This window comes from Panthera tigris, chromosome F3 (genome assembly GCF_018350195.1).
Source record: "Panthera tigris isolate Pti1 chromosome F3, P.tigris_Pti1_mat1.1, whole genome shotgun sequence".
In the NCBI taxonomy this organism is placed as follows: Eukaryota; Metazoa; Chordata; class Mammalia; order Carnivora; family Felidae; genus Panthera; species Panthera tigris.
Genome location: NC_056678.1, coordinates 19,208,130 through 19,234,128, shown reverse-complemented (window position 1 = coordinate 19,234,128; position 25,999 = coordinate 19,208,130). Strand labels below are relative to the sequence as shown.

Below are 25,999 nucleotides of genomic sequence, written 5' to 3'. Positions count from 1 at the left end.
AGCGCTCTCGTTCAGCCTTCGGCCGAGAAGCCTTGTTGCCTTGCGATCCTGGGCGTTACGCAGAGCCCACGCTGCTCTGCCCGGACTGCCAAAACCCCACTCCAGGAGGTGGTGCAAAGTGAAAGGCGCTCTGAATTCGGGGCGATGGCAGTGTGGCCCCGAGGAGTTCAGGTTTGACTTGTGCGGATCATTTTGAACGTATGCAACTGCCACGCTGTTGCCCATTGAATGCATTTGTCCGTGCGTGTTCCTCTCTGGCTCTTTAGCACCAAGTTCTCTCTCCGCTACAAAGGGGAGCCGCAGACTTAGGTAGACCGTGGCAGCTCCAGCACCGTCTGGGTCCTTGTGCAAAAAGGTTTCCGAGTTTCCGGTAGAAGAGCTAGAGTAATTCTCTACAAACCTTAATGCAGGCTTCCTTCTGGCTCACCCTGCCACGGACTACCCAGACTGCTTCTGATCAATTAAACCCTTTGGAAGATGTGGCGATAAGTTTCCCCACTTCCTTCCTTTTAGGAAAGCTAATAAATAGCTATTCGTTCATCCGACTAATGTTTATTGGACAACAAACATTTAGCTAGAATGTAAAATGCACGAAGGGGACAGTGGAAGGGAGGCTGGAAGGTAACGCTGGGATTTCTTTCAAAGAAAGGTGAGGGCAAATCCTTACAATAATTCTCTCGCGGCAAGCCTGATTAGCCAAAGCCACACTAGAATGACTGTGCTGACCGGGATTTACAGATGTCCACAACTGAGTGACAACTGAGGCTTGACTCTGCAGCTTCTGATTCAAAGCGAAGATCATTCTCAGCCTAATTTTGAATTGTATCATTGATTTTCAGTCCAAATCTTTGGAAAAACAGTAGAGAGTAACTCCTAAGAACTTGGAAAATTAAATCAAATATCCCATTCCTCAAACTTGGTAACAGAGAATACAGTTAAGACACAGCCAAGTATTTATTCTGATGGGTCTCCAGTGTGTGTGTGTGTGTGTGTGTGTGTGTGTGTGTGTGTGTGTGTGTGTGTGTGTGTGAGAGAGAGAGAGATTTGCCCCATGAGACCTTTATCAATTTCCAGAGAAATATTTGGTTGCAACAACTTGGAGAGGGGTGCTATTTCTCGTGGGTAAGGCCAGGTAGCTGTTAAGCATCCTATAATCCACAGGACAGTTCTAATAATTCCCTGACTCCAAATGTCAGTAGTGCTCAGCTCTGGCTTAGGCCAACAAATTCTAATGATCTCAGACTCATACAGTATTTCTGAATACTGGAAGGCCAAGTTTTTAGAAAAGTTTTTCATGCACACCTAGTTTGCCAACATATGTCATAGCGGTGAAGACCAAAACTTCTCATCCCCACAATCCCTCCTTCTAGGCTTCCTGTTTCCTGTTTAATTGGTCCTTGATAACAACAACAACAGTTAAAAGACCTATTTATTGAGTTATTATTTTCTACTGGGCACTGTGCTAAGCACTTTACTATCAACAAAGTAGATAGTACTAATCCACAAGCAGTTAATATAAGGAAAATGAGATTCTAAGAGACTTAGAAACTTGTGCACCTCTTTCCCTTCCTTCCTTTTTTCCTTCCTTTTTTCCTTCCTTCCCGTTCAGTCAGAAAGCCAATAGGCAGGCCTGTGCAGCGGTGGGGGGGGGGGCAGGGGAACTAGCAAGGATCTGGATCCATGTAACGCAGGTAGTTGAGTGGAGCAGTAGCCCAGTGAAGTCAGGAAATTGGTTTCATACGGGGCGGGGGGGTGGTTAGCCAATAAGTAAGTATATTAAGGATAACAGGAGCTAAATTTCTTATGGTCAAAGAGAGGAGTTGGAAATATGGAAAGAAAAAAAGCTAGAATAAACACTCTGGTTTGGCCTGATTAGAAGTATGAATTCATATTTCTAAATCTAGATAGAGAAATAGAAGGATAGAGAGAGAGAGAGGTTGACAGATGAACAGATGGGGAGATAAATAGATGTCAGATAGATAGACAGAAGTGTGTGCGTGTGTGTGCGTGTGTTTGCACATTAAATATAATATGATATTCTGGGTTGATTCTGGAATAGAAAAAAGGATATTAGTAGAAAATGGATGTAATCTAAATAAATTTTATAGTTTACTTAATAGTATTGCACCTATGTTAATTTCTTATTTTTGACAAATGGACCACGGTTACAAGATATGAAAGGAGAAGCTGGATGAAGGACACACAAGACCTCTGTGCTCTTTCAAACTCTTCTGTAAATATAAAATTATTCCAAAGTAAAATGTTTATTTAAAATTAAAGTGTATATATGCATATATATATAATAACATATTATTGTATTAAATTATATATGTATTAAATGTACATATGTATGTATATGCAATAAAGTACATATGTGTATATATGTCTACACAATAATGTATACATATTTATATGCGATACATACACATACACACACATACAAGCTATCTCTCCCAATTCTGTCCACCCCAAGTATGTCCAGTAGGACTCACCTCACTTTAAGATCTTGGTTTCTAAGTCCTATTCTTTCCACCAAAAGGAATCAGGGATTGTTGGAGAAATGAATGATTACAGGCCTGTGGCAGTTAAGGTGTAACATGAACTTGGAACATCTTTTTATGACAGAAACATCGGTGTCCTGGCAAATTTTTAACATCCAGCTCTCTGGAAGAAAAAGTTCTGATCGTAGCATTTGCCAGTTTCCGTGGTGCAAATACTTCCCAACATGCCTGATTCCAAGCTACCCACTTAATGTTAATGACTCACACATTTCCTGAAAATTTTGCAGTGGGCTCCCATAAGCCATTGTAAGCTCTAGCAAACTACTGGGTTCATATGTGTATATGTATCTCTAAAGAAGGATGGATACATGTCAAAAGGACACAGAGCCAGCTTGAAAAGGTTCCCGTCATGAATTCTGGGACAATTTGAACATCAAAATAAATATTGATAGTAATGGATTATATTCCTTTGAGCAAAATAAGAATCTATGAGGCCACATAATTTACACACACATACAGCAATACCCAGGGAGGGGGAAGCTTTCTTATAATTCTTATAAAAGAATGACAACTAGTAAATGTAAAAAAAAAAAAAGGATAGAATTAGAAAACCATCATTTAGGAATTCTCACGGTGATAACCCATTCAGAAAAGAAACATAAATCAGTGCTAAACTGTGCAATACCCCCATTCTTCATCAAAGAATATTTCACAGTCTCAGAAGATCTTCCTCAAAATACGTACTAGTTATACAAAGAAAAAAAAACTTTACAGTGGACAAACTGATAGCTGCCATCTTACTCTAGTGATCCAAGTTAACATCACCAGGATTTATAACCTTTTAAACTTCTTTTTAAAGTTTATTTATTCATTTAGAGAGAGAGAGAGAGAGAGAGAGAGAGAATGGGAGAGGGGCAGAGAGCAAGGAGAGAATCCCAAGCAGACTCCGTACTGTCTTGTGCAGAGCCAATGTGGGGCTTGAACTCATGAACCATGAGATCATGACCTGAACCAAAACGGAGTCTGATGCTTAACTGACTGAGCCACCCGGGTGCCCCTAACATCACTAGAATTTAGACAAAGAGAAATCATGTGCCACCTGACAGGATCCAGTGAGATCACATCGCTTCTAGCACAGTCCAGGCAAAAAATCCCAACTTGAATTCAGCATGAAGAAACATTACACAACCTAAATTGAGAGATATCCTATAAAATAGCAAGCCCATAATCTTCAAAAATGTTAAGGTCACGAAGATCAGAGAATGACCGAGGAACTAATTGTTCCAGATTGAAGGGCACTTTAAAAAAGACACGCCAACTACAAGAAATGTACAGTCCTGGGTTGGCTTCTTTGTTATAAAAGACATTATTGGGTCAGTTGCAAAACTTCAATAGGGTCTCTGGATAAAGGGCATCTGGCGAGTTCTTTGTACTCCCGTATGACTTTTTTTATGAGATTGAAATTATTTCCTTGTACAAAGGAAAAAGGAAAAAAAAGAAATTCATACATGATTACAGAGCTCACGCAACCAACACTGAAACCATAGTTGTTCTAACTCTGACACGTGGGCGAATTACCGATCCATAATTCAAAAATATGTTTGTCTATTGAATTGTAGAGGGATATCTAAGATACAGACGGATCTTTCTTATTTAGGACAGACAGACCCTCATTATTTACATCTTAGGAGATACAGCTAGAGACTTGATACACGTGGCTGTATCCAGCATTGTCCAATAAAAATATAATGCAAACTACACAGATATCTTAAATTTATTATCAGCTACATTAAAAAGCAGATGCAATCAATTTTAGTGATATATTTTATTTAACCTAGTGAATCCAATATATTGTCATTTGAAATAACTCTGTATGGTGACAGATAGTAACTAATCTTATCATGGTGAGCTTTTCATAATGAGTGTAATTGTCAAATCATTACATGATACACCTGAAACTAATTTAATGTTGTATGTCACCTATATCTCAATTAGAAAAATAAAAACACAAAGTTTTGTCATTTGAATATGTAATATGAGAAAATTATTACCAATATATTTTGTATTTTTTCACAGTGAGTCTGAAATCTAGGGTGTATTTTACACTTACAGCTCATGTCAGTGGAGATGCTAAGTTTTCATCAGAAATACTTAATTCTTGGGGCGCCTGGGTGGCTCAGTTAGTTAAGCGGCCAACTTCGGCTCAGGTCATGATCTTGCGGTTTGTGAGTTCGAGGCCTGCATCGGGTTCTGTGCTGATAGATCAGAGCCTGAAGCCTGTTTCAGATTCTGCGTCTGCCTCTCCCTCTGCCCCTCCCCTGCTTGCACTCTGTCTGTCTCTCTCTCTCTCTCAAAAATAAATAATAAACATCAAAAAAACATTTTAAGCGGTGCCTGGCGGTTCAGTTGGTTAAGCGTCCGACTTCAGCTCAGGTCATGATCTCACGGTTCGTGAGGTCAAGCCCCATGTCGGGTTCTATGCTGTCAGCTCAGAGCCTGGAGCCTGCTTCAGATTCTGTGTCTCCCTCTCCCTCTCTCTCTCTGCCCCTCCCCTGCCCGCACTCTGTGCCTCTCTCTCTCAAAAATAAACAAACATGAAAAACATGTTTTTTAATTTTTTAAAAAAGAATACTTGATTCTTTGTTTAGATTTGAAATAATTTACAGTTGAAAAAAGAAATCACATACCCAACGTATTCCAAGCACACTTAAATTTTTTCTGATAACTGAACTGAGCAGAAGTTTTGAAATTTAAATTAATGAAAATGAGGTAAAATTTCAAAACTTAGTTTCTTCGTCACACGAGCCATACATCAAGGGCTCAACAGCCCCATATGGCTCATAGGTACCATATCGGACAACACGGGGTGGGATAGGTCCACAATTCATCTGCTCCTATGTATCCCTGTACATTAGGGATACATTGCTCACACCATTCGCCTACACAGAGACTCTGTAACTTTATACCATCCGGAGCAGGATACTCTTTCCATCCTGTTGCCCTTAAGCATAAAGACTTTGAGTGAAGCACGGTTCCATAGACGTGAAGGGACCAGAGGTCCTGGCTCCTCGTTTTCTGCCTCCGCCTACTAAATTAATCGCCCTTAAATCATGGCCGCCTCCGGACTAGCACTTGGGTAAATAAATAGGGGAAATCCATGGCAGAATGGTACCACAGAGGCAAGTTCTTTACGATGAAAAGCACAGGCATTGATAGTTCAGTTTATTTTTATTATTAGAGGCCAAAAGCGGCGGACGTTGCCATCACAAAGATTTTGAGCAAGTCCCTACATTTGCTATTTTGGCTTCTCCATGGTAACAATAAAGAAGACGCTCTACCCTCTTCAGACCAACCGTCACACACCTCCAGTACCGAATGAAAGGAGCAAATATTGCAAAGCTGTGCTCTCCCCAGAGAAAAGTGTTACAAGTCAATTTATACTGGTAGTTGTTGCCAAGTGCTGCAATCATGGATACCCTCCACTCCCTTTGTTAGATTTTAGGTACGTCCAAATTTTCTACAAAACAATGCGTTATTTTTGTAATCAGAAAAAAAAACCTTTTTCTAATTAAAAAAGTAATGTAGGGGCGCCTGGGTGGCTCAGTCAATTGAGCTTCTGACTTCGGCTCAGGTCATGATCTCACGGTCTGTGAGTTCAAGCCCCACATCGGGCTCTGTGCTGACAGCTCAGAGCCTGGAGCCTGCTTCAGATTCTGTGTCTCCCTCTCTCTCTGACGCTCCCCCACTCTCGCTCTGTCTTTCTCTGTCTCAAAAATAAAATAAACATTAAAAAATTTAAAAAAAAAGTAATGTAAGATATTAGGAGTGCAGCTCTATTTGTCCCATCATCTCTATGACTGAGCAAGACCTGAGCCAGCTGCCCTGGCTAGAGAGCTTCAGCTACTGATGCGAACAGCCGGTCAGCTAATCCTGCCATTTTCAACCATCTCAGCCGCTCACACTTGGTTGTTCCCCTCGTGCGAGGCGGAGCTGGGGTTTAGTGGAAACAAACAGAAACAATTCATCACACTCATTCACAAATGTCGCTGCTTCCGGCTCCTTCAGCCCTCCTGCCGCCCCACCATCCTTGATATCCTGCCAGATCTACATACAGCCTTGTGCTTATTCAGTCCTTGGCCAGGCTGCCCATGGGGATGGCCCGGGCAGATCCTGGAACTGGCACTGGTGATTCAGCAGGATGGGGCTTTCTGTCTCACTCCATCCATCCTCGCTCTGTGCCCTAATGAGCGGCCCAAAGGCTGAAAGTGCCCTCCTGACATCGCAGCTGGTGTGGAGGACCCGGGGAGCAATTACCCATATGCTTTCTGGGCTCACTGTCCCCTGAAGTTTCAATTAAAGATGCTCTCAGTTCTTCTGTCTTGTTTTTCTCATCCTGACTTAGAACCCTCCCCTCCCCTATAGGGCCACTGAATACCCGCGTTCAGACTGTCGTTGCAAACGCCAAGAGACACCATTCACTCCATAGTCTAAGCAAATGGTTCCCTGTGTTGTTGAGCAAAACACAGTTGTATCCCGTGCAGTCGTATCCGAGGGCCTGCCGCATCCTGCATTTTCTCTTCGCCTCCGGAATGACAGTTAAGCCACCACGCTGCTGATGCACCACGACTGTAAAGGGATAGAGAGAGCGCGTGCAAGCAAAGACCCAAAAGGCAAAGGACAACAAAGGTAGAGTTGTCGGACCACGTAGGACACCTCTGGGTACCATCCACACGCCCCCAGAGTAGAGTCCCCTGACGTGGCTTGAAAGGGTTCAAACATTCGAGGCAGTGACACAAACAGGGAATGCGGGGGAGGAGACGCCGGGGAGTAATGTGCACGGTTTACAGATGTAGCAGCTGGGAGCTATTTCTCTCAAGGGCAGTTATCAGCAGTTAGGGGGTCACAACTGCCACCACCATGGGCATGGAGGGAATGGTAAGCGTACTTCTTCAAACACTTAAATTCCCATTTTCGTTTTTGGTGTATTCACAGACACAAAGCTATCCCCGCCCCCAACTACAAAATGCCTCTCAACATTGTTCTTGAACCGACCCACACACGGCCGCCCCTCGTTCCACAAACACCACTGAGCTTGACTTCGGCAAAACCCACAGCAACTTTCCACTCTCCAAACCAGGACCTTTTAGTACTTGCAGTACCTGTAGCTCCTACTCACTGAGTAGTAACTGGGTGCTAGGCGATGTTCTCTCTGCTTTACATACACTGTCTCACTAGATCCGCAGAACAATAAACAGCCTTGCGTTCTACTGTTATTTTACCTTTATGGACGAGGAAATGAAGAGCTAAAGAGATTGAGTAATTTGTCAAGGTGCCGGCGTTTTATGGCCGGGACGGGTTGTCTGGTCCAGAGCCGGCTTGTAACCACTGGGTTCTACCCTCCTCAGTCCAATTCTCCCTCATCACCCTGGCTTCTTTGCAGCTTTAGGCACTGCTGGCCTCTCCCACCTGGCTTCTCTCTCCCTTTGCTTCTGTTGATCTCCGACTTCTCTTGCTTTGCCTGCCTCCCCCGCTCCGAAAGCAGGTTCCTGCTCACTCATATCATCCTCTATCCATTAGCACAGCTCTGTCCTCTCCTGCCCTGCAGGTCGGGGAAAGGAAGCAACCAGGAAAAAAACTGTAATAATGATAGAGAAAACTCCCAGCAAGATGGCGACCACATTGGCAATTGACATCTGGAATTCTAGACTTGTAGAAGGGCCCCATGTTTCATAGAGGAAGAACCAGAGTCCAGACTGTGATTACAAGGTTTAGGTCTATGTGGCCAGTTAATAATGGGCGGGCATTAGAATCTAGGTAGGTGTTTGCCACCCAGAGACCTTTCACTGGAGCCCACTCTTCCAACAAAACTATGGCCTTAACAAAGACCCGAGGGGCCTATTATCCACACAGGACTTCCACGCTTACGGATCCAGATCCCGATCCCAGGGCAACATTTATTTTCCGCAGCCCACTCTTCCCCTTCAAAGCCTCTTTGTACCCTGAATTTCCACCCTCCCTTTCTCTTCTGTCTACCTGCCCACCTGCGATCTGGGTTTTTCCAAGCTGTTAGCCCTCTGGCTCTACTAACATCTTTCTTCTTCTATAGGGTTGTTTTCAGCAGGATGCAAAGGCCATTAGTAAATCAATAACGTTTTATTTAGAAAAGGGGGGGGAAGGACCTGGAGTTTTTAATTCAGACCTAGCAACTCCTGGGGCATTATCAGGAGCATTCTAAAATTAGGCCTTTGAAAAGCATGATGCTGCAGCTGTTGGAACTTGATAGCTTCCTGCCCATAAACAGGAGCAGCTTGCCATGGGTGGGATCATTAGCCGAAACCTCCCTCTCCTGTGGTGGGTATGGCTTCCTCTAACTCTAATGCCATATGTGCAGTCTATTGCTTTAGACCTCTTTGTTTTACTCCTGCCTCCTTCCCCTTCTCTCCATTCATCTCTCTCCCGGTCTCCACACGTGTCCTTTTTCTTCTTTCTAGGAATCTTTGCATTTCCACATATCAGTGTGTTCCCGTCCAAAGCAGCAAACACTTCCACCAGGGCAGTCTCATCAATGAAGCCACGTCAAGCATCTTAAGCACCAACCTCTCTATGTTCACAAAGATGACCCTCCAAAGGTCAGCACGTGCCATGGGACCAATCTTTGAGGACTCCTGTCATTGTTCTGCCCCTACTCCTGTTCCAGCCTCACTGCCTACGGGCAGAAAACAGTCATGGATCTGCATGGGTATGAATGGGACAAGAGAAGTGATGGCACGGGCACACACGTGAAGGCCAATGTCATGGTGTCTGAAACAACACACTTAAGATTTGACCCTATAACACTGCAATTCTGCATTTCCTTTGATCTAGCAAGTCTATCTCTGGACGATTGTTCTGAAGATGCACACGGAGATTCAGCTACAAGGATGGTTTATTGCTTGACAACAGCGGAGAGAGAGAAACTGAGCTACTTATGTTTCTGAAGTATATTATTTACCTATTACTGTGTAGCCATGAACACAAAACTTAGCAGCTGAAAATTAAAAAAAAAAAATGTTTACTATCTCACACAATTTCTGTGGGTCAGGAAGTCGGGCTGGCTCTGGGTCTCTTACCAGGTTGCATTCATGACGTTGCCTAGGGCTACGGGCATCTGAATATTTGGGGGTAGAAGACCCAAGTCTAAGTTGGTTCATTCTCAAGGCCAGCGGGTTGGCGCTGGCTCTTGGTAGGAGCTCTCCATTACTCTTCATTCACACAGACCTCTCCGAAGGACAACTCAAGTATCCTCGCAACACGGAAGCTGGCTTTCTCCGGAGTGGGTGCTCCACAAGAGAGCAAGGCAGAAGCCACCACGATGTTTACAACCTAGCCATGCAAGTTGCGCACCACAATGTCTGCTGCAGGTACCACTCATGTAGATCTAACCGGGTACTCTGGGGGAGGGGACTACCCAAGGGTGTAGATACCAGGAACGGACACTCGTTGAAGGCCATCTTGAAGGCTGGCTACCACATATGGGGACTACTTAACCAGGAGCAGCAGCCCCGGTCTCTCTCCTCACCAAGAATTCTTCATTCTGTGAGTTTGAGAGAACATTGAAGCTGGTCTGGGCCCGTTAGTTCTAGACTTCTTTGTCTTTGCCAGCTGTCTGCATGCAGTGGATGTGCATGCTGCCTGCTCCCTGTCATCCAACAAAAGCGCAGGAGCTCTGCTTCTGTGGCACGGCAGTCAGCTCGGAGGGGTGGCGATGGGAGGGCTTGTGTATCTAAGCCTGATTTAGTTCCAGATCTAGGTCACATTCTGTACTTCTCTCTTCCAGCAATGAAGCTCGTCTCTACCTGTGTCTTATTCTTCCATGGATTCCCAAGTTCCAAGTGCTTTTTATTGACCCTTCACACTCCTGATTATGTTTTATATTTTAAAATGTGGTCCTTATGATAGTGGAAAATTCAAGACACCTAAATGTTGTACAATAGATTGAGCAAATTATGGCATATCCATATAATTCAGTATAATACAATCATTTAAAAGTATGCTATATAAGAAGATTTAGTGACACAGAAAATTGCTTAAGATATATTAAGTGAAGAATACAGGTATGCAAGTTATTGCTCTATTAAAAATAATGTACATATGCTTAAAAAAGAACACCACACAGATACCATTTTGGAGCCATGGTATGTATGTATGTATGTATATGTGTATATATACCAAATACCAACTGTAGTTATCATTGGTTGGTAGGCTTATGGGTAGTTAAAATTTCCTTCCTTTTGTTTTTCCTAAATTGCCTACATTTTACATTCATTACCTCTGTAGTGAGGAAAAAAAGAGAGAAAGTTTGCAGATGCTATAGTTCAGGGGTTCAATTAAAAGTAACTATGGGGCGCCTGGGTGGCTCAGTCGGTTGGGCGGCCGACTTCAGCTCAGGTCACGATCTCGTGGTCCGTGAGTTCGAGCCCCACGTCAGGCTCTGGGCTGATGGCTCAGAGCCTGGAGCCTGCTTCCGATTCTGTGTCTCCCTCTCTCTCTGCCCCTCCCCCGTTCATGCTCTGTCTCTCTCTGTCTCAAAAATAAATAAAACGTTAAAAAAAATTTTTTTAAATAAAAAAAAAAAGTAACTAAAGGTTTCTGACATCCTTTATTGGAGAGAGAGTCAGGCATTAGAGTGACTCCCACATCACCTCCATAAGTTCATTTGACACCACTGACTAATGCCTCTTTCATGAACACGCCCTCCTCTTGGTTTCCTTGACCCCATACTTTGTTTTCTTTCTGCTTTCTAACAGGCCCATACTCCTAGACCAAGTCATTAAACATTAGAGTTTCTCAAAGTACAGTTCCAGGCCTTTCCCTCTTCTCCCTATATGCTCTACCCTGGGAGGTGTCAACCCACATTTGTGGCCACAGAAAGCAGTTACCCATAGATTATAAGAAATTCATGCCTCAAGCCCAGGCCTCCCTCCTGAGCTCATAGGATTTGTGTACAACCTGAGTACTTTAACTGACATCTCAAAACTTTCTCAAGTCAGTAAGTGCAAAATCAGCCTCATGATCTTAAGTGGCTCATGATCTTAGCAAAGTGAAGGGCAGAATAATATGTTCTTGGGGTTCTCAATCCTGGTTGCACTTTGGAATCACCAGGAAAGCCTTTTTAAAAATACCAATGCCTGAACCCCTAACGGTCTGATTAAAAAGTGTGGGGTCACGCCCTGCAGCGAGTATTTTTTAAAGCCCCCTCAAAGGATTTTAATGAATGGACAGTGTTGAGTGCCATTGATATACTTATTCAATAGAAACCTCACAGTAATTTTGGTATCTTCCTCTTTCTTGTCCCTTAAGTATAACCTATCCCTAAATCCTACCAATTTGACTTCTAAAATGTTGCTCAAAGTTAACCCTAAGTCTTTGTTCTCACTGCCACCACCTTAATCTAAACGATCTTCTCTCATCTGGACTTCCAATGCTTTTTGCATAATGCATCAGATCTGAACATATCATCTCTTTTTACTTCCTGTCGTGGCCCCCAGTGAGTCAGATCCTTGTATAATTCCCTCCTCTTGAGTACAGGAAGGGCCTGTAGCTTGCTTCTAATCAACAGAATGCAGCAACAGTGATGGGATGTCACTCTCACTATTACATTATATTAGGGAAGATCCCATTTTAGCAGACTGGAGACAGAGATTCTACTGCTGGCCTTGAAGAAGCAAACAGCCAGGCTGTGAACTGCCTATGCAGACGGCCATGTGGCAGTGGCCTGTGGATAGCCTCTAGGACCTGAGGTTAGTCTCCAGCTGACAGCCAGTATGAAGCTGAGGCCCTCGGACCTAAAACTGTAAGGAAGTAAATTCTGCCAACAAGCGGCAAGGTCGTAAAAGTGGATTTTCCTTAGCTGAGCTTCCAGGGACAATATAGCCTGGCCAACACGTGTTGCCACATGAAGCCCTGAGGAAAGGATCTAGCTAAGCCATGCACACGTTCCTGACTCATGGGAACTGGGAGATCACTAATGTGAGTTGGTTTAAAGCACTAGATTTGTGCTAAACTGCTATGCAGCTATAGGAAATAGACCTTTGGGGTGTCTGAGTGGCTCAGTGGGTTGAGCTACCAACTCTTGATTTCAGCTCAGGTCATGATCCCAGGGTTGTGGGATTGAGCCCTGCGTTGGGCTCTGTGATGAGTGCTTAAGATTCTCTCTCTCCCTCAGCCCCTCTCCCCTACCTGTTCTGTCTCTAAAAACAAACAAACAAAAGAAATAAAGGGAAAAGAAAACTAATAGACCTGCTCATTCTCAACCCCAAAACACAGCAATCATTCAACAGCTTCCCATCACTCTTAATATGAATGATCTGGCTCCTCCCACCTCTCCAAACCCATATGTTCTACCTTGCTCTGTGCACTAGCCATGTAGACCTTCTTTAAAGGCCTGGGATGAGTCTAATAGCCTTCAACCACAGGGCATTTGCTCCTCACATTGCCTCTGCATGAGCAAATGCTCTTGAGGGCTCTGTTCATCTATTTCTCACTCAACCCACTTCTTTAAGGAAGCCTTCTTTGAATGTCCCTGTCAGGGTCAAATTCCTGACTACAAGCACCTGTTAACATTGTCTCTCTTTTACTCATAAAACTTGCCAATATAATTTTACATATTTGTTTGGATCATTATTTGATCAAAGCGTGTCTCCCTTGCTAGTCTGTGAGTTCCATGAAGGCTGCATTATCACTTGCTTTGGCTTGTCATTTTAACCCCAGTATCTAACACATTACCTAACATTTAAAGTGTTCCTTGGATAGATGGATGGATGGATGGATGGATGGATGGATGGATGGATGGATGGAGGAAAAGTGAATTGGATATGGCTTTTGTACCCCACTTCATCCCCGTGCATTCATATTAGAGCACTGGATCTCACCTCACCTCAATGGATCCAGGTTAGATGAAAGTTTATAAGCCTAGGATTCAGGAGGAAAAAAACTACAACCAGAAAAATACCCAACAATTGTTAATTCTTCAACAAAAGTTGGCAAGCAACTATATGTAAGGCTATGTGTTAAGTGTATGTGGGCTTCCAAGAAGTACAAGGCAAAATCTCTGGCTTCTTATAATAAGCAAGGACCCATTTTAGGGTCTCGAGAGAAAACTTAAGAAACCTTCTCTTTTATTCAAGAAACAGTCCTTTATGATACAGTTGGTGAAGTTAAAATTGCCAGAAGACTCCCGTTCAAGCTCATCCTAATCAAACGAGAGGCAAGGTAGGAGAAAACGGATGATCTGCACAGATGTGCCCTCCTAAGTTTAAGCTTCTAGAACTCTTGAATGTCCAGGTTCTATTCAGCACCTGTTTTATAAACTATGAGTCACGATAAATACTATTTTTATATCTTAGACTTATTCCACAAAATATTGACGAATTTCTACATGCTGAGCACTAGTCAACTACTTCTTACATTTACATTCTAGTGGGATAGAGTACAGATGGCAAACATATCAATAATTAAACATATAACATATCAGGTGGGAATAGTTCCATGAAGAAGAGTGCAGCAAGGCAAGAGGATAGAGAGCAACAGTGTGTGTGTGTGTGGGGGGGGGGGTTGTTATTTTATATCAAGTACTCAAGTAATAGGTATATTTGAGCAAAGACTCGATGCAAGTGAGATCAAGAGGGCATTTGGAGCAATAAAGCACATCAGGCTGAGGGAGAAGAGCGGGCAGGCATGAGCCTGCTTTGCCAGCGAGAGAAACAGCATAGAGGCTGGTGTGGCAGCACGGCCACAAGGGAGTGAGGGTGCAGGAGAGCATGAGGTCAGATAGATAGAGGACAACCAGATTCTGTAAGAACCACAAGGCGTGAGCTTGACCTGAGTACAACGTTATGCTGGAGTAGGTTTGCTAAGGCTGCTCTGTTGAGAAGAGAATCTATCTAGAATGCCAAGGGTGGAGGAAAGATGAGGTCAGAGGTCAGAGGTCAGAGGTCAGAAAGTGGACTGAGTAAAAGATGACACCGCCTTGGACTAGGGAGGTCACTGTGGAGATGGTGAACGAGCGTCAAAATCTCACCATAGATCATAGGTGGAGCTGTCAATGTCTACCGAGGCCTTGGCTGGAAGCATAAGGGAAAAAGGAGTTGGCCATGCTCTAGAATTCGGTACTTTTTTTAATGTTTATTTGTTTTTGAGAGAGACAGAGCACGAGCAGGGGAGGGGCAGAGAGAGAGGGAGACACAGAATCCAAAGCAGGCTCCAGGCCCTGAGCTGTCAGCACAGAGCCCGACACGGGGCTTGAACTCATGATCTGCAAAATCATGACCTGAGCCGAAGTCGGACACTTAACCCACTGAGCCACCCAGGAGCCCCAGCACATTTTATTTTTAAAGAAGACACCCTTCGATCTCTTTCCTGCCCTTCTTTCATACGTCATCATCAACAGAGTCATCTTGGGATATGCCTGAATCCCAAATTGCTCAGCCTAAATACAATTTTCAGAGTTAGAATGCTAAGAAGCCCTTTTTACCCTGAAAATGCTGTCTTTTTTTTTTTTTTTTTTTTTTTTTTTGCATCTCCACTGAGGAAAGATGAGAGAAAGCACTTCAGCTGGAACATGACGGAGGCCACATGGAGACAAGGGAAATCCAGATCAGAAGCTAACAGTAAGGAAAAATGAGAAGGAGTCCTTAAAAGAGCCCTCAATTCCGATCTGCCTGGGACATCTGGGGGAGGGCTGGGCGGTTCCCCAGTGTCCTCTCCTCTCTGTGATGTGGGCCTCAGAAGGAGCTGGTGATCAAAATTATCAGCTAATCCTCCTTCTTCTCCAGAGCAAGCTGGGCTCATGCTGTGCAAAGTTGCCCTTAAAAAGTCAAACAAAAGCTGCTCCAGTACATGTGGCCAGAGTTGGAAATGCAAACCACCACCCGGCTGCAAATAGATCATTCATTGATCTTCCTCAAGTTTGGCCTACAACTGCTGTCTGTCAGAGAATTATCATGCTGCCAAGTTTAAAAGTTTGTTACGTTGACCCTACAAGGGCAATAAGGTATAAGGGTGGGGGACCTTTACATTCGCTTACCCCACCTCCACCCCCATCTTGCGATGAGCAAAATATCTACGGGTGGTTTGTTTTTTTTTCCCTAAAGTATTACCTCAGGGATGAAAACAGAATACAACATCCATGTCTGTGTGAAGCTTGTACATATGGCGTGTGACTCCGTATCTACAAGAGTGCACTTCTCCAGGATTAGCACGGGAGATGTCAACAGGAGGGAGGACAGAGAGAAGAAAATACAATTCGTCTTTCTTTTGACTCTTAGAATCTCCAATTGCCCAACTGCCATTTTGCAGGACTAGCCTGAGCCCATGACACCGAGGTCACTCCCCTTGCTAAAAGGTATAGTTTCGTTTCACAATTGTTGGACCACGAGCACCTAGTATGTGTCAGGAGGGACTGGGGGTACAGTGAGGGATGAAGAAACAGCTTCCCCAGGATCACGGACTCTCTTCCAGCATTCTGGGACTGGTCTATGCTCCTACACTTTCCTTGACCGCCCTTTATTTATTTAAGTTTATTCTATTTATTTTGAGAGAGGGGGTGCAAGTAGGGGAGGGGCAGAGAGAGAAGGAGAGAGAGAATCCCAAGCAGGTTCCTCGCTGGCAGCACAGAGCCCTACCGGGGGCTCGAACCCATGAACCGTGAGATCATGACCTGAGCAGAAGCCAAGAGTCCCATGCTCAACGGGATGAGCCACCCAAGAGCCCCTTCTTGCCCATCCTTTGAACCGAGTAGGCCCCACCCTGCCATTCTTGGAAGACTTTCCTCCTCATTCCCAAGCTTCCCGAGCTCCCACATTTTCCCTGTTGCCCATCCAGCAACGCGGCCCCCATTTACAAACCTGAGCTCCAGACCTGCACGTGTGTGCGCGCACACACGACACACACAGATGTGGTCATTACTGTGCTCATTAAAAGATGAAATCGGCACCTCGTGCTGTCGACAACAAGGAAAACAATACAGAGTCTGAGGAACATTCATTCTGCTTCCCCCTCCAGTTTCACTGCTCGGAGTAAGAAGCGTTAACAGCTTAGTGCAGGTCTTAACGTCCTCCAATCCATGCTCATCTAAATCTATATGTAAGTCTGTTTCTATATGTACACATTTCTATATCTCTATATACATTTTCCACAGACATCTTAATTTCAGTGCATCTTAGATTTAGACGTTAGACCCAATTTTCTATGACCTTACTTCATGTTTGCTTTGAACTGAAAACAAGCAAGTTTCCCAACTCATCAATCGACGCCCCCCCCCCCGCCCCGCACCAAATCACCATACTCCTTTCCATCCTTTTCTCCCCTAATAGTGACTGTTCTAAATGCCAATCTGGTCTGCTTAACATCTTCCATTGGCTTCTCACTGCTCACATGAGAAGGTCTGAGTGTCTTTCCCTTGTATGCAAGGGCCTTTAGGATCTGGCTTCAATCTCTCTTGTTTTGGTCACACCTTACACGCCATCACTGCCCCTCATCCAACAGCTTATTCCCCATCCTATTCAGCTCTGCCCCGGGCAAAGCCCATGCTTTCTCCTGTCTCTGCTCCTTTGCATATGCCAGGCCCTCTTCTTGGGTGGGGGTATGCATTAGCCAGATAAGCCTGTTATAACAAAATATCACAGACTGGGTGGCTTAAACAACAGAAACTTATTTTCTCCCAGTTCTGGAGGCTGGGAATCCGAGACCATGGTGCCAGGGAGAGGGAGAGGGAGAGGGAGAGGGAGAGGGAGAGGGAGAGGGAGAGGGAGAGGGAGAGGGAGAGGGAGAGGGAGAGGGAGAGGGAGAGGGAGAGGGAGAGGGAGAGGGAGAGGGAGAGGGAGAGGGAGAGGGAGAGGGAGAGGGAGAGGGAGAGGGAGAGGGAGAGGGAGAGGGAGAGGGAGAGGGAGAGGGAGAGGGAGAGGGAGAGGGAGAGGGAGAGGGAGAGGGAGAGGGAGAGGGAGAGGGAGAGGGAGAGGGAGAGGGAGAGGGAGAGGGAGAGGGAGAGGGAGAGGGAGAGGGAGAGGGAGAGGGAGAGGGAGAGGGAGAGGGGGAGGGGGAGGGGGAGGGGGAGGGGGAGGGAGAGGGAGAGGGAGAGGGAGAGGGAGAGGGAGAGGGAGAGGGAGATCTTTTCTCTCTTCCTTTTCTTAGGACACAGCTCTATGGTATTGGGGCTCCACCCTATGACTTCATTTCATCTTAGTTACCTGCTAAGGATCCTATCTTCAGATGTAGTCACATTGTGTTTAGGGCTTCAACATATGAATTGGGAAAAGACTTTCCTCCTTTTTAATATTTTTAAAAAATATTTATTATTTTTGAGAGAGAGAGCAAGCAGGGGAGGGGCAGAGAGAGAGGGAGACACAGAAGCTGAAGCAGGCTCCAGGCTCTGAGCCGTCAGCACAGAGCCCGACACGGGGCTCGAACTCACGGACTGTGAGATCATGACCTGAGCTGAAGTCGGCCACTTAACTGACTGAGCCACCCAGATGCCCCAGATTTTCCTTCTTCTCAGCACAGAAGTTAAGAGTGGGTGCTTTGATCTAGACTGCCTGGGTCTGAATCCTCCTCCTACCATTTAGTCTCTGAGTGACACTGAGCAGGATACTTAACCTATTGGTGTTTTAGACAGAGCAGAATCAGAATCAACTGAAGGGATTATTAAAACACAGGCTACAAAGCCCACCCAACTGTTTCTCAGTCAGTAGGTCTGGGGTGGGGACTGAGAACCTGCATTTCTTTTTTTTTTTTTTTAAGTTTATTTAGTTTGAGAGAGAGAGAGAGAGAGAGAGAGAGAGAGAACAAGCAAGGGAGGGGCAGTGAGAAGGAGACAGAATCCCATGCAAGCTTCCATCAACGCGTAGCCCGACGGGAGGCTCGAACTCAAGAATTGCAAGATCACAACCTGAGCTGAAGTCAAACCAACAGAGCCACACAAGCGCCCTGAAGAACCTGCATTTTTAACAAGGTCCCTAGTGATGACGCCACTGCCTGGGAGGCACCGCATTTGGAGAACCACTTCCCTACCACAAACTGGTAGGGAATTTGTGCTAATATTAACACCTATCTCCTAAGTTTGTCATTGGGATGACTAGATGGGTTACCAAGAGTTCAGAGCAGCGCCTCTTTATGCTAATTGTCCAATGAATGTTTGCGGTCACTATTATCCTTTGCCTGGCAAAAGGTACGTTTGTCATCACTCATATTAAATTTCACATTTGCTGAAAAGCTTCCTTGATATTTCCTGGTTGAATCTGTAGTCTCACACCTCTATTTTCCCTACCCCATTACAGAACTTACCACATGAAATTGTAACTACTTGTGCCCTACACGAAAGCCCATGTCTTCCATGGACTGAACTGCTTGAGGTTGGGAACTCTGTATTATTTCCCTTTGATTTCCCAGGATTTGCGGGACAGAGAGCAGCTGCCCAATGACTATGCTCCAATTGAAGAAACCAGTGCAGAGTGCCCCACATCTGTGAGTGTGCACACAGGGTGGGACGGACTCGGATTGTCCTCTAGATGCTCACCTAAACTCTAACATATGCCGTCTCCTCCTCTGGCAGTGGTTCTCAATTAGATCACCTTCTACACCAAGCACCTGGGCCCCTCCCCAGACCAGTCAGTGCAGCGTCTCCAGGTCTAGGGCCTGGGCACTAAGTTTTCCAAGTTCATCAGGTGATTCTAATGCATATCTAGGGCGGAAAACAACTGGGCTAGGAGAATGCAATCTGTTAAAATGTGCATCTCCTGCAACATTAGCAGTCTTCTGCTCCGGACCATACATTTGTTTCTCTTATCCCAATATAAATTGCCAGCTTTGAACAGTTTTGAAAAGGGGTAAATAGAGAAATTAGCATTTGTAGAGCACTTTACAGTGTTCAAAGCACTTTCGTACTCAGCGCGTCATCAAAATCTTAAAATAACCCAGTGAGGAAGGTATCATTATTCTTTACAAATGCTTTGAGGCAACAGCCCAGGGAGGGGGATATACACCAAACCCTCTTAAAAGAAGCAACAAATCAGCAAAATGCCATCTGCCTGGTTTTTTGCTCTTGGCCTATCTGTTACAATGCTACCTACAGACCATCGTCCAGGACTTGGATTCCAAGCATTTTTCTCCACTTGGCTTTCGGCATATCGGGTTCTATGGCTGGTCGATGACTTCTGCTTTGCCCCTTGGCATCCCTAGGTAGGCTCGGCTCTTTGCCAGCTGCTTTCCAAGAACTGACTCCCTCTTGCTCGCAGGCACTGGTGTTGGTTTGACTCCACTATGCCCACTGAGAGCATCCCACAATTTCCCCAATCTTAACCATAGTTAAGGAAACTTCAGTCCGGAGGAACTCAGTGGCTTGCCTAGATGCACACAGTCAGAGAATGGCAGAGCTGGGATTCAAACCCAGATGAAGTAAGAAACAACTTAGGAGGGCTAAATGCTTTAAGGTAAGAATGGACAGGGAAGAGGGAGAAGGGCGCGACGAGGAAAGAGAAGGCACTGAGCATGTGCTATGCCCAACACAAGTCTGCCCAGGGCCACTTCTGAGCTTGTGAGCAGAAGCTTAGACTACAGAATAGTACCACTACTGTTTTAAAATGGGTGAAAGGAGGGGCGCCTGGGTGGCTCAGTCAGTTAAGCATCCGACTTTAGCTCACGTCACGATCTCACGGTCCGTGAGTTCGAGCCCCACGTCGGGCTCTGGGCTGATGGCTCAGAGCCTGGAGCCTGCTTCCGATTCTGTGTCTCCCTCTCTCTCTGCCCCTCCACTGTTCATGCTCTGTCTCTGTCTCAAATAAAAACGTTAAAAAAAATTTAAAAAAATAAATAAAATGGGTGAAAGGAGTCCAAGGGTAAAAAAATAAAAAGTCAAGTTAGTCTGATGCCCATCATAATAAAAGAATCACAATTACACAATAAGGCTAACTTTACTGAATGCTTATTTTCATAGAGCTGGTAAGTCCTTAAATAAGAAAATACCATCAGCCTAGAAGTAAATATAGTCCAGAGACGACGGGTGAAAAGCAGAAAGAAAAAAAACCGTTAAGGTGTACTGGCAACACCTTTTCCACTACAAAATCAAGAACAGGGTAAAAACAGAGTAAGTAGCAAAAAACATAAACATAAAAATAAATAAAACCACATGATAAAGCTGTTGTGGAACGTGGTACCCGCAGGAGGTTCCAGAACATTGCTCCTTTGGGGGATGGATGCCATAGTTCTCCTACATTGTGTTTCGGGAAGTGTTCAAACACACATAATTTGAAAAATAATAAAATGACAGTGTCACGTAGAGGGCCTTCACGGGCCATGAACTGAGTTACTGCGTTTTGTTAGGGTGAAAAAAAGGGGGGCGGGGGGAATATTAGAGGTCCAGCGTCCTTTGTAAGGGTGAGTGCTATTCCTTACAACCTGTTGGAGTCAGTCTCGCATGCGTGTGAGGGTGCCGTCAGCAAGTGAATTTCATTCCATATGGTGGCAACACAAAAAAGCATGAGAACTAATGATGTAAAGGGATATTTAAAGACATGAAAAAGGGTGTAGAAAAATAAAACAGTCACAATAGTCTGCTAAATAGGCTGGAATTTAAATCTCCAAAAAAAGTAGTTTGCTCATCAAAGATGTCCCTCCGGTACATTGTTTTATTTCAGGGATGTGGCGGCGACCCAAAAATATTTTTGGAAGTACCTCCAAAACCCGAAGCACATTCTTGTAAATATAATTAACAGTGGCAAATATTTGTCCTTGGAGGGAATAATTTATGTTTAGATTAAAAGTCAGAACCAAATATGATGAATAACAAAGACTGTAAAGATGAGTTGGGAAAACCTTGGGCTGTAAGCCTCCTCGAGAATGGGGAGCATTTCTTTTATTTTATACATTCGGGTCCTGCCATACTGCTTGATGTAGGATAAGTGACCAGCAGGCGTTTGATGAGTGGAAAATATTTTGCTATGAGACCCAGAAAGTAATATTTTAAAAAGAATATCCAAAAATACTCTGATTAGTAGGGCATCATTGGAGAAGGCGTTAAGCCTGTCAAGGAGACCATAGGCCAATTCTGGGTCAACTCTTATTGGGTAATGCGGGTCTTGACGTACATGCTTCATACCCTCGCAGGTGTAGGCGTGAACGCACCTGCGCGTGCGCGCGCGCGCGCGCACGCACACACACACACACACACCGCTTTATAGTCCTACCTTTTCTATTCATATGCAAATATGTGCAAGGCATCCCTATATGTATGGAAAGAAAGTTAAATCTTCTTAGTCATGGGTAGCTGTTCAGGAGAGAGGGAGAAATGAAGGCTTATTAAAATCAAAAGGGGATAGAAAGAGATTTGATACACTAAATGGTTAGACACAAGGTTTTGCCTGCAAATTAAGAATGTGTCTCATTCCCCCAAAAAAAGAAATAAAAAAGAAAAAAAAAGAATGTGTCTCATCCCTAGTTGCTGATACCAGGAAAACGGGCATTTCTCATCTTTGTGATCCTGTCCATTCACACATTGGGTATCGTGGGCAGGTGGAGTCCAGGTGGAGTCCAGGACCTCTGTCCAGACCTGGCTTCTCAGAAGCATATTATTGGTGGAAAGAACCCCACTACGTATCCTCCTCAAGTCGTGGGTGTCAAAATAATGGGAAGCAAGCTATTCTGTTAATGAAAAGAGGTAAGACTGAGATCATATTACAGAGGAAGATTTTTAGGGTATTGGGAGGACCAGAAAATTTGTTTTCCTATAAGTTACCTTAAAAATGTTATTGAGGAGGGGCACCTGAGTGGCTCAGTTGGGTTAAGTGGCCGATTTCGGCTCAGGATATAACCTCATGATTTGTGAATTCAAGCCCCGTGTCAGGCTCTGTGCTTTTTCAGATTCTGTTTCCCTCTCTGCCCCTCCCCTGCTCACACTCTGTCTCTCTCTTTCTCAAAAATAAATAAACATTAAAAAATGTTATTGGAGAAAACAAAATAAAAAAACTGCCCATGCCTCTCCTATTGAATACTGCCAGGACATAAATAACACCAGTGTTACCCCTTTTAACATGATACAAACAATAAGATCCACAGCGAAATATTTCCTAAGTGTCATTAGCTTCTTCTTCACTTGCCGGTCTCAGTCTGGTCCTAACACCAGCATTTCTATTGTGACAAGAGCATGCCAAAGTCCAGGACCACGGGAAGAATGGACTGGGAAGAATGGGACCCCAGTTACAGGTGTGGCTTTCGCCAATAACTAGCTCTGTGACCTTGAACAAGTTAGCCCTGAGCTTTGGTTACCTCCTGAATAAAATGGGGTGACTGGAATGACCACAGGTGAGGTGACTGGGTCTCCTTCCATCACTGGCAGGCTAATACTTTTTAAATACAGTTTCACCATGTGATGGGAAAGACAAGCCTAGAACAACACAATTCTATAAATGGACCCAACAATGTCTGCTGAAAAGACCTTGCCTCTGTTGAGGGCACATGCTGGACATGGCAAGGTTCTCACAGTTAAATCCTACTTGAGGGATGCTTGAGTGGCAAGGCTCAAGTTCAAGAAGGACACACTTTTAATCCTTCTCCATGAAGAGAGACAGAAATAAAGATTTTGTAAAGTTGCCCAACAAGGGGAAAACTAAGAATTTCATGCAATTATATGGTTCCTGAAGGTTCTGCTAATTGAATTACCATAGGCTCTTGTTGGGCATTCCTGACCATGTCCCCTATAATTCCATTAGTATTACCTCTGTGGATCCTATAAAGGCCATTAACATAAGGCAGATATTTGCTTTCAATACGATAACACAGATGATTTTGTCTAATTGTCTCCCTAATCCCTCCCCTCACAGCCTGGGAAATCACTTGCAGTTGCTCAAATCCAGGCATTTGTTATTGCTGATCAAAACAGCTTTGGAAACATGACAGTGTTACTGAGGAGATGTGGCTCCTTCCCTTCACCCACCACATGCTCTTGTCTTCCAAAAGGATGAAATGAACATTTGTACTGACATCCCTACACTGGAACCATAGAGAGGAAGGAGAAAAGTGCACAGAGCCTGTCCTAGACCTCGCTACACCACCTGGGAACACAGGCCTGGTCTCATGAGGAGCTGATGCCTCACAACCCAAGTGGGTTTCCTCTTCCAAGGCTCTTCTAGCCCACATCGGCCGTGGTTTGCTATTTGCTGGGCAGTTACCTCCACTGGAACAGGCCCATCCGGCTGCCCCTGTAGGCTGTCTCTTACCGTCAAGTCTGTTATTCTTGGGCTCCTCGATCTTGAATATTCCTAAATCTGGTCTTTTTTTAAGTTATTCGGGGTCTTTGCTTTTGTACCTTGTTTTTGACTACCTGATTACTCATTCATTTCTACATGCTGGCTCCGCAGGGCAAAACCTGATTTCTTTTGCCCTTGCTCATTGCTCCAATGAGATATTTATAGGAAGGCTTGGGTAAAATAAGTTTTAGTGTTCTCTGAATTACATTTATTCATGTTCCACTAGCCCACCACTATAAATAATCCAAAGTTGAACATAGGGTCAGCCCATGGTCAGTGTAGTATAAAACTTGGAAATCAGTTGTACCAGGGAGATGACTGATGTCCTTAATAAGAATAGAGCTTGGGTGGGCTCATTTCCTCTCCACAAATCCACACACACACACACACACACACACACACACACACACACACAGAGGCAGTGTAGCAAGGGGAAAAAAATAAGTTAAGACTGAGTTTGGAACGAGACGGCTTTCACAGTGGGTCTCTGTAATCTCACTTATATTTCTGCAACTCATTTCCCTCTTAGACTAATCCTTTGCTAATTACCAGACCCATCCACCCACAGCCCAAGTGGGCATGCACAAGTACGTACAGAGGCATGATAACATGTACAGTTGGCTGTCAATGAAGGACTTCAGGTCTCTGATCTTAGTGCTAAAGGTTTATCCTTCCCATGTTAAAGGAGGTTCAAATCAAAACACTCTTAACTTTATGAGATTGGTGAGAAACCTCCATCAAAGATGGGAAGTAATGACAGGAAATGAGACCCCTATTATCTCTGCTCATAGCAGAGCAATTATTGGAATAATTGTTCCACTAGTGATCACGAATCCCACACTTAAACTTGTTTCTCCATTATTTTCATTATTCCAATTGATCGATGACACTTTAAAACCTATTTCAAAGAAATATGGTCTTTCATTATCATTTTTTATTTTTTAATGTAAGATTAAAGCAAGCTATGTATCAAAGAACATATAAGAAGAAATGCATATTTTATGTAACATAGAAAATAGATCTGATCTTCACAAGGGCTATTCACTATAAATTTCTAGTTACAAAATATGCAGCTGGACAACTGAAAATGTTTTGTGTTTCTAATCTAGGTTTCTTCTGTATACATTATAGGTGAAAGACACATGAATCAAGTGAACCAGCTTTGGAAAGGGACCTGCCAGACCATTAAGTCCTACATCCCCAAGGGCTACTGTACTTTGTTCCCATCCTCATACTCTCCAGAGTTTTATCCACTTTCACTTCAAATGTCTTAAGCAATGCATTTCCTGGAGAAAAAGGTCGGGGTAATAGTGGTTGCTGTTAGAAAGCCTTCCTGACATAAGCCTTGGCTGCTCTTTGAAATTCAGCCCAGGGGCGCCTGGGTGGCTCAGTCGGTTGGGCGGCCGACTTCGGCTCAGGTCATGATCTCGCAGTCCGTGAGTTCGAGCCCCGCATCGGGCTCTGTGCTGACGGCTCGGAGCCTGGAGTCTGTTTCAGATTCTGTGTCTCCCTCTCTCTGACCCTCCCCTGTTCATGCTCTGTCTCTCTCTGTCTCAAAAATAAACAAACGTTAAAAAAAATTTTTTTTTAAATTAAAAAAAAGAAATTCAGCCCAGAAATGCTCTATGTGCAAATTACTACTCATTCAATTAGGACACAAGTTCTGATAGGACTCTTTAGCGATAAGACTCTGGATTAGTAAACTAGTGCTCTGTGGCAAACAAGCAAATGGAAATATTATACTCTCCTAAAGGGATAATGCTCTCTGGACACATAACAACACCACCGGGACCCTCTGCCATATTAAGATGTTGGATCTTCTCTGGACTGAGTGAAACGTTGGGCTTTTGCTCATTGGCTTGGGATGATATCATATCATAACATTCATGGGCCAAGCAACTGTGTTAAACTCTGAATCACCTCACTTAATCTTCACCACAGCCCTGTGAGAGACACAGTGGTCGACAACATTTTCTATATGAAGAAGCTTGGCTCTGTTAAGTGACTCACTCATGATCACATCACTAGTAGAGCCCAGAACTGAAACCAAGCCATCTGACCCTAGAGTCTGTTCTAACCACACCCTGGATCCAAGCAGACAGACTGGTCCCCCAAAGCTCACTTCCTATCCCATGAAACTGTAGTTCATTAGTGAAGGAGGAACCATCAGATGGTCTGGTCTGCCTATAGCTGCTTCAAAGGGGATCCACATGCTTTTCCTGACTG

At 44.3% G+C, this 25,999-nt stretch overlaps 1 protein-coding gene across 2 annotated transcripts in view; it reads right to left on the bottom strand.

Moving 5' to 3' along the window:
• Positions 1 to 25,999, bottom strand: part of BRINP2 (BMP/retinoic acid inducible neural specific 2) — a 120,522-nt gene that overhangs the window by 74,067 nt on the left and 20,456 nt on the right. The gene's annotated exons all lie outside the window — the stretch shown is intronic.